Genomic DNA, 8,733 nt, shown 5'->3' on the forward strand with positions numbered 1-8,733 from the left:
TTCTGTTGATCATACTTTTTTCTTTTTTTTTTTTCCGCAAACAAAACTGAGTCCTAGGAAACTAGAAAACCAAATATTAAGAGGCAGAGTTTTAATTGTGGAATAGTTTAATTTTTTTATTAAAAATATGACATTTATTTAATATAATAATAAAAAAAAAGTAGATGCACAGCCAGGTATAAGCCACGGACCACTTTTTTTTATGACTAATGGAGCATGCAAAAATCAATTTCTCGGATGTTATATTATCAATTTTTCAGAAAAATATTTGAAAGGAAAAATATTTGAGGGGTTTCTCCGTCGTTCTCTCCGCCGGCGGAGACCTAGGGTTTCCGGCAGCCGGCGATCATGGCGGAATGCGAGGAGGGAGGGCTGGGCTACTGGATTCGATGGCAAGTGCCCGTCTGCTTTCTGATCATCGACTCCGCCGCCGCCGTGGCGATGGCCGTGATCCCTAGAGCGAGGGCAGATCCTCTGACAGCCGTTGATCTATGGATCCCGTGCTGGAAGGGGGCGAATCCCCTCTGGCTCTTAGCTTGTCGAGGACTTGCACTCGTTGTCTTGTCCTGCTTGCTGTACCAGATGGTTCTCTTCGACGGCGCCTTCGCCTTCTACTCTACACTCAGTAAGCCCTATTAGATTCGAGTTCTTCTGGTAGTAATCGAAAGTGCAGGATTTTTTCTCAATTTTCTGCTTATAATAACTTATTTGTGCCAATTAATGCTAAAAATTTGAACTTTTTCCGTAACAGAAACCAATTCCAGTCTTTCTGGTCTGTAAATCCAGTGTGCATAATTTCACCGCAGATTGGTGCTTTTTAATATTGTTATATGTGCAAATAAGAGTTAAAAATTAGAACTTTTTAACAGGTAGTATAGAACTGATCCCAGAAGCTTCCTGAATTGCCCTCCAGTTGTCCTGTTTTGTTGTTTTGGCTTTATATGGATCATATATGGTCTGCACAGAACTGCATCATGGTTGTAGTGACTTAAAAGTCCAAGGATTTTACAAGACTAGGTATGAGTTGGAGGATTCAAGGGAAGGAGAAAAGGAAAAGACCTCAGGTAACATGGACGGATTGTGAAAAGGGATCTAAAAAAGCTTGAAGTAGCGTGATAGATAGATCTAAAGAGGAATACTTGGTGAATGATAATTCTCAAAGCCGAGCCAAATAGTTGGGACAAGGCATGATGGTCATGGTTATGGTAATGCTTGTGCGCTGCTGTTTCAACTCAACTAATTTAAGTCTTTGATGAATTGTCCCAAAGGTTGTTGCCGACAAACTATATTTTACTCTCTTGAAGAGAAAACTTGGACCACTAGCATTTGTAGACCTATATTAGTGAATCAGTAGAATTGTTTGCTGTCCTTGTGGTTCGTGCCTTATTTCTGCAGCTATTTATTTATCACATTTTAAGAGAGGATTTTTGAGCTTTTACCAGTCTATCATGGCTAAGAATGCAGTTTTTTATTTGGAGCTCAGTATATGGAGTATCTTAGAAATTTGACTTCGTCATTTAGGCCCTAGCTTGAAATTGTGCATTACATGATAACAAGGGAAAAGTTTGCAATCCTTTGCCAATGATGTACCTGAAGCTATTGGTTTCATCTTATTCTTTTAGGCTGAGGGTGCTTGCAATCGTGTATCAGTTTGGCATTTAGACCACCAAGCTTATGCTTTTCATCTGCTTCCCTTCCCAGTGGTTGAAGTTGTTGTCATTTTATAGTTTCTCTTCCCTACCATGGGCTTTGATTGATTAATTAATCAGTAGGTGTGCCACTTTACTTCTTCTTGCTTATGTTCTCATGTTTATCTGTTCGATTAACTTTTACTGCTTTATAAAATGTAAAGATGATATGAAAGTTGGGGGTAGTATCCATACTCCATTCCATGCCGATATTTGTAACTACCTAGCTTTAAGTTAGACTCACTTGATAAATCACATTTTTATACATATATTAATTGAATCAGATAAGAAATCGTAGCTATGGTCTTTGTTTAATTTATTGAGAATTGTCTAAACTCTTCTTTTCTGGACGAATGATTTGCAGGTGGACCTTTTCATTAGTCATCATCTATTTTCTGGTATATTTCGATATCTCACTCTTTCGTACTATTATATTAAGATTTCATGCTGAGAGTGCTTTGATAGCAATGATGAGTCTTTTATTGCAGAATGCATGACCACTCACATTCTTTTATCATATACAAGTCGTTTAGCCTAATGATTTCTTTCCTGCAATAGATTGCCACTTCAATATCTGCTCATGGCTGCTGGATTTATTCAAAACGTGTTACTGAAATAGAGGAGGCTGATGAATGTATTAAAAGGGATTGTGAAGAGAATAGGCCTGCGATGAATTCTGGGCCAAATAGAAACAGGAAAACAATCAAATTGCAAAGCTACTATGAGCAAGGAGAGAATGAGCAAAAAGCTGGATTTTGGGGATACATTATGCAAGTCACTTATCAGGTTGGTATCTAATAACTGTGAACTATCATGTTAGATCCACAGTTCACTAATTGTTACCTATGAGTCTTGATGCTTTTACAAACAACCCTCAATTTCAATATTAAATAACAGACTCCATATTTGCAAGTATAGATTAAAGTTCACTAAAAAGATCGAAATATTATGATTTTCTGCAGCTCATGAAAAAATTAACAATTATCCTGTTGTCTGATTGTTTTTTATTGATTTAGTTATTCTAATGGGTTTAATCATTAAAATTGATCCATTTACTTGAACAGACTAGTGCAGGTGCTGTTGTGTTGACGGATGTCATCTTTTGGGTTCTCCTGGTACCATTTTTGTCAGCAGAGAATTTCAGTCTGGACCTGGTGCGTACCCAGTACTTGAATCATCTTTGTAATAAAAAGCTAAATGCTTGATCACTCTGCTTCTAAGCCTAACTAATCATGAAAGCTGGTGAGTTGTTTGCTTTTTTATTTTGATATACTTAAGTTGGTGCTTTTAGTAAATGTTTTAATTGATATATAGAGGCAGGCATGTTATGAGATATTTGTTAACCTTAATAATAGTTTTTCATGAAAGGTACATTTATCTTTCTTGTACTACTGGTGGTAAATAATGAAAAAAATATACCCATGCTCTTCCGAGTTTTGGGAGGTAAGACAACATCATAATCCAAAGTTTACATGTCAACTGGTTAAGGATAGCACTTCAAGTCATTATCTGATGCGAGGGTGGCCTGGTGAAACATCACAAGCAGATCTCTTCGAGCTTCTTGACTTCATGGAATACATCTGCACGAGCAAAGCTTTTTCTTCATTCTACATGTAAATCTGATATTGTTGAATACGTATTTTACCATGTGTATACAAATAAAGCAAATAAAAAAGAAGCAGTGTTGAAGGGCAATAGTAGATAATAAAGTTAGACAGACCAATTAACATTAAACAATAGAAAGAGCTAGTTCATTGCAGCTTCTTGGGAATAATTAGTCTTTATATCAAAACATCACAAGCTAGTTGGTCTTTTATTCATTCGACTTCTTCTATAATGTGAGACTTCTAGTCAGCCGGTTTTACTTTTGCTTTTATTTCTTCGCAATACGTTGTTATATCCAGTGGTACTGCATGATAGTCTTAATATAAGTGTAATATACCAAAGTATTGAATGTAGCATGGGGATCATGTTTAAGACATTATGACAAAATAGCCAGCAAGCATTATGTTAGCTCCTTTGGGATGATATCATCAATCATTCTTCACCACTGCTTAGCATTAACAGCTACATCCGCAATTGGTGTCAACATTTCTCATTCCTACATCTAACCAGGGTTTGTGTTATTTTTATTTTTTTCCTTAATTCTTAAACCCTTGATACATATCCAAGTCTCTATTCTGACTAATCTCTCCTTAGATCTTAATGCACTTGCCTATATCATTTCAGTTGGTTCTCCACCAGTTTATTATCTATGGTGCTGCTCAAACTCTACTTTTGCCTGCTCATTTTTTATTGTCGCTGTTCGTTTTTCTTTTTGTCATGCATCAACCTGTGTTTTTGTCTGCTGTGCTCATTTTGTGTGTTGGACTATGTGGATTCTCTTTAGTGGTCAACATGTTGATCCATGTGCATCTCAGGTTTACCTGTCTTGGTATATTTTCATTTATGTCACAAGAGCATGCTTTGGTCATATAACACTAGAACTAACTCTCTACATGCTCCTGTTCTATCAAGGTGCCCTTGTTTTTATCCCTTCCTCTGTCAACAGATTGAACACAACTATATTGTTATGCACGTGAATGTTGATTTTGATTGAGGCCGCTTTAATTTATGTTGCTCTTGGAAGTACGTTCCATTTTACTATTTTATGTCATATTGAATTTTAGGTTCTTATCTTTTAAAAGTTTGTCTATAATTTTGAATCTAGATTAACCTAGTCAGGGGCAATGACGAGGGTGGTGGAGAGAGGAAAGCCAGATAGACTGCGACATGCATGGGATGAGAGGAGGGGATAGCTGCGTGCTATGTTCTTAATTGTTCATGGGTTCTTGTGTGAAGGGGGTAGGGCACCGGGGATCAAATAGTCTCATGCATAGGGATCAAATTATGGTTGATCAAGGGTTTTCACAACCTTTTTGAGACTCGAGCACTGTCCCCTGCCTTCTCATTACCTGCCCTCTCATTAGTCTTTTTTTTTTTGGTACAACGGCGGCTCACACGCGACGGGTGTGAATGCGGCCAACAAAATCCTCTCATTAGTCTTTCATGATTCCACTTTTGTTGGCAAAATAATTCCTCCATTTATGCTGAATAAACAAACTCTAACTTGAGTGCCATTTTCGACTATTAGACCCATAATCATGGAGTTAAATACTGGTAGAATGGGATGGTATTGTCAGTATTGTACTTTTCGACATGAAACATAATATTACAGGTGTCTGGATGCTAAAAAAACACAAAATGGGAGACGTGGTCCTGGAGAAGGTGGTGGGATGTAGGATACAGGCTGAAATGATGGCGGGGCATCACCAGAGGAGGAGTTGGTGGGGCTTCCAAAAATAATGGTGCAGGGTCTCCTTTTTGTGGGTTGACTGGGGGAAGGTGATGGTCATGTGGGGGAGAGAGTGCGATGTAAATGGGAGAGAGAGAGAAGGTGCACGACAGCTTTGTAGCGAGCTAACAAGAAACCGTAAAACTAGTCCTGAACTCTTGATGATGGTCATAGTGTTGTAAAGGCTAAACACCTGGACAAGAAAATAAAAAGGTGAAGGCAATGAATAATTGGTATACAATTTGAATTGGACTACTTTGTCATATATGAGAATCCTCTGTTATTTTCCTTCATGGCTCTGCAAGAAACTATAAAATGTTCAAGAATCCTTATCTTGCCATGTTTGTTCTTTTGCTCATCTTGTTGAGCTTTGTTTGGCAGGTCATGGGTTGCATGCACTCTTTGAATCTTGTTTTTCTTGTGCTTGACACCGCCCTCAATAGCCTGGTCAGTATTTTGCTAATGGAAAGTCGATCACTTACTATAGTATTTTCTGTTTGACACTATACAAGTGAATCTTAAAATATCTTTTTCAGCCTTTTCCTTGGTTCTGTATGGCGTATTTCGTTCTCTGGAGTTGTATATATGTAATTTTCCAGTGGGTTTTGCACGCTTGTGGTTTTTCATGGTAAGTACTTTTCTTTTCCACTGAAGGATGCAGCTATTCCTTCGTGATATCGACATATGCATAACTATAACACACATGAATTTGGCAATCTTAATCACATTTTTACAACGTATGGGATGATACAACATTTTGAGCCTTATCTCCTGGACAAATTATTTTCTTATGCAATAGCATGGATAGAATATTTTCCTCAAAAACTTATGCATCAAATGCAGTTAGTTGAATGTAGTTCTTATTCTACATTTTAGTAATGCAATTTATCTCTTTACGGTTCAGCATCTTAAAGTTCGAACATGCTACACATGCTTCATATTAGTTTTTGATTAATTGAGAGTTAGGTTTTGCATATCCTCCAATTTGGAGGTAATATGATGTTAATAATTGGCACCTCATCAGGTGGCCATACCCTTTTCTTGAGCTCTCAACTCGCTGGGCACCACTGTGGTAAGCATCATCTTTTTCAGTTCTCCTCCTCTTTTTCATTCTACGCGAGATTCAGATGGCTAACTTATCTTGCAGGTACTTAAGCTTGGCATTGGTTCACGTTCCTTGTTATGGCCTATATAGTCTAATTGTAAAAGTGAAGATAACATTTTTCCCTAGATTTTTCTCCCATGCATACATGAGGTCATATTAGTATTGAAGATCGTGTTTTCCATGCAAAATTAGATTCATTGGAGGGCAATAAACAATATTTTTTTTGCATAGACATGATGAGAAGAATTCTAAGTGCAGTTTCCTTCCACCAGTTTCCCATATCTTGTCAAGAATTGTAAATTTGTAATGAGCTTTGGATGTTGTTATACATTATTGACTACGAGAGGCAGACCGAAAGGATCACATAGAATGATGTGTACAGCCTGTTCATCGGAGACTCAGATCCCTTCTATCGTACAGTGGAGTTGTGATAATCATGATGCTTTGAATTCTAGGGTTGCATTCAAATGTAATGAAAGTTTTTGAAACTAGTCAATTGTTGGATCAAACATCAATTGTTTTGCTTATACTCACTTAATGAATTGCTTTTAGTCATATACTTATTGTCTTATCTCTATAGGATTTCAATTTTCTTCGATTCTTTTCATTCTTTACTATTAAAAGCTTCTCAATCTGAATTTATGCTTTAATTCATCATTCATTCAATGTATCAGAGCTAGATTCAGTCAATACATTAGAGCTACAATCATCCAATGTATCAGGGCATAACAATTTTTAATTTTTAACAATGCATGACCCCAAATGTTTTTTATTCATCCCCACATACTTAATTCTTCTCTTAATTCTTCCTTTTTCATTGCATAATTCTTTCTTCTTCTTCCCCTTTTTGTCATCAGCAAAAAGAAGAATGACAGAAATGTACTGCACAAGAAAAGACAAAAATTGAATTGCTCAAAAGGAAATTTCATTGCATTGCAGATGTATTACATTGAGTATGCAAAAATACATCAAAATTTAGGTCAATTCAGTACATAATCACAATCACTTCGAAGATGAATCCGAGGAGGTCTCATAATGGTGAGTGGAGCGGCGTCCTCCAGTGGGTGGTCTAGATGAAGATGCATGACCACTAAGCTGACGCTCCAAGGCAAGTGTGATATGCTCCAAAGAAGCAATAATGGAGAAAAACTTGTTCTTCTGAAGTTCGTGAAGTTCGTAAAGATCACTCATGGAATTTATGATCTAGTCAGTTGATCTTTCTATTCTACCTCTGAGCAGTGCAGCCTTCTTGGAAAACTCCAAGATATCTATCTGGCTATCTAACTCAGTAAGCCTTCGCTGAATGCTTTGAAGCTCCTCCACCAAGGCTCTCTCCTGAGCAATCTGTCTCTCCTGTAGCTGAGAGATTTGCTCAGATAATCTTGTGAATTAAACTTGGTTTCTTGAAGCCACTTCATCTGCAACTCTGCTCACTAAGGTCCTTATCAGATCTTCATTCAATTGGAAGGAAGCAGAAGCAGAAGTAGTGGATGGTGGTGGAGCACAGGTAGATGAAGATGGGATTTGTGTGGAATCAGAGGGAATATTAGTGGGAGCAGAAGGAATCTTTGAGGAGGTAGGGGGAATATCAAGATGTGGAGCAAAAGGAGAAGCAGCAGGGTCTATGGGTCTCCTAATCCAGGCACCCTCTATTCGATGAAAACCCATTCTATGAAGGGTTCTCTCGTCTACGAAATCCGTAAAACGAAGTAAGCGAGAGGGCTCCCCCTTAGAAATAGATATCCTAAAGTCCCTAAAAATTAAGGTGAAGACCATCCCGTAAGGGAGACTGGTCCTAGCTTTGTTGGGGCTTCACAAATATGAAGAAAGATGAGTTGAGAGAGGTTTAGAGGAAGCTCCTTAATGATGTAATACATAACAGCAAGATCTTTCTCAGAGATGAAGTCGAAACGACCAGTTTTGGGGAAAATGACTCTATCAATGATGCTTAGAAGAAGCCGCATCTCAACGTTTAACTAATTAGCGGACACCTCCTCTAGAGGACTCTCAGGTTCTATCTAGAATGGTCCTAAGAGCCTCAGCCCTATCAGAATGTGATAAAGGAGAGGCACCTACATTAGGAAGGTTCAAGAGTCTAGAGAGTAGAGATTCGGTGATGACTACCTTGACATTTGCTACCCACCTGGTAATGCCACCGCCACCCCTACTAGCGGTGCTGAAGAACTCTCTCACTAGACCAGGATAAGTGGGAAGGTTTAGTGAACAAAGGAACTCTAGACCTTGTGCCTTAAGATGATGTCTTAGGGTGAATCCTTTCCGTGAGAGGAAGTCGAAATCGACTTTTCTCCCGGTCGTGATTACCCTCCCGGCGCACGGACGCGAGGGATCTGGTCTTAGGGAGGAAGGAGCCGCGAACTCGGAATGAGCCGGCTCGTTCCTTACCTTGGACCGTTTCTCTGCGTTGCCCACCACAAGGGGGTGCTTCCCGCGGGATGCAGACGCTCTCTTGGGAGCCATCATGAAAGAATCTAAGGAAAAGGAAGAGAAATCCTAAGGGAATGAACTCTAGGGACGACTCTTGGGGACGAGATGAAAGAGGAAAAAATAAGACGAAGACGTCTCTGCTAGGTTAAAAAAGTCGTCCG

At 38.6% G+C, this 8,733-nt stretch overlaps 1 pseudogene across 1 annotated transcript; it reads left to right on the forward strand.

The window, feature by feature from the left end:
- Positions 1-246: 246 nt before the first annotated feature.
- On the forward strand, positions 247-6,682 carry LOC120103920 (uncharacterized; annotated as a pseudogene). The gene is made up of 8 exons (XR_015973083.2): positions 247-625; positions 2,053-2,086; positions 2,247-2,474; positions 2,753-2,842; positions 5,404-5,469; positions 5,559-5,650; positions 6,047-6,094; positions 6,170-6,682. The product of XR_015973083.2 is annotated as an uncharacterized LOC120103920 (transcript).
- The last annotated feature ends 2,051 nt before the right edge of the window (positions 6,683-8,733 follow it).

Source organism: Phoenix dactylifera, chromosome 14, assembly GCF_051530095.1.
Source record: "Phoenix dactylifera cultivar Ajwa chromosome 14, Ajwa_hap1_PhDact_Kaust_v1.1, whole genome shotgun sequence".
In the NCBI taxonomy this organism is placed as follows: domain Eukaryota; kingdom Viridiplantae; phylum Streptophyta; class Magnoliopsida; order Arecales; family Arecaceae; genus Phoenix; species Phoenix dactylifera.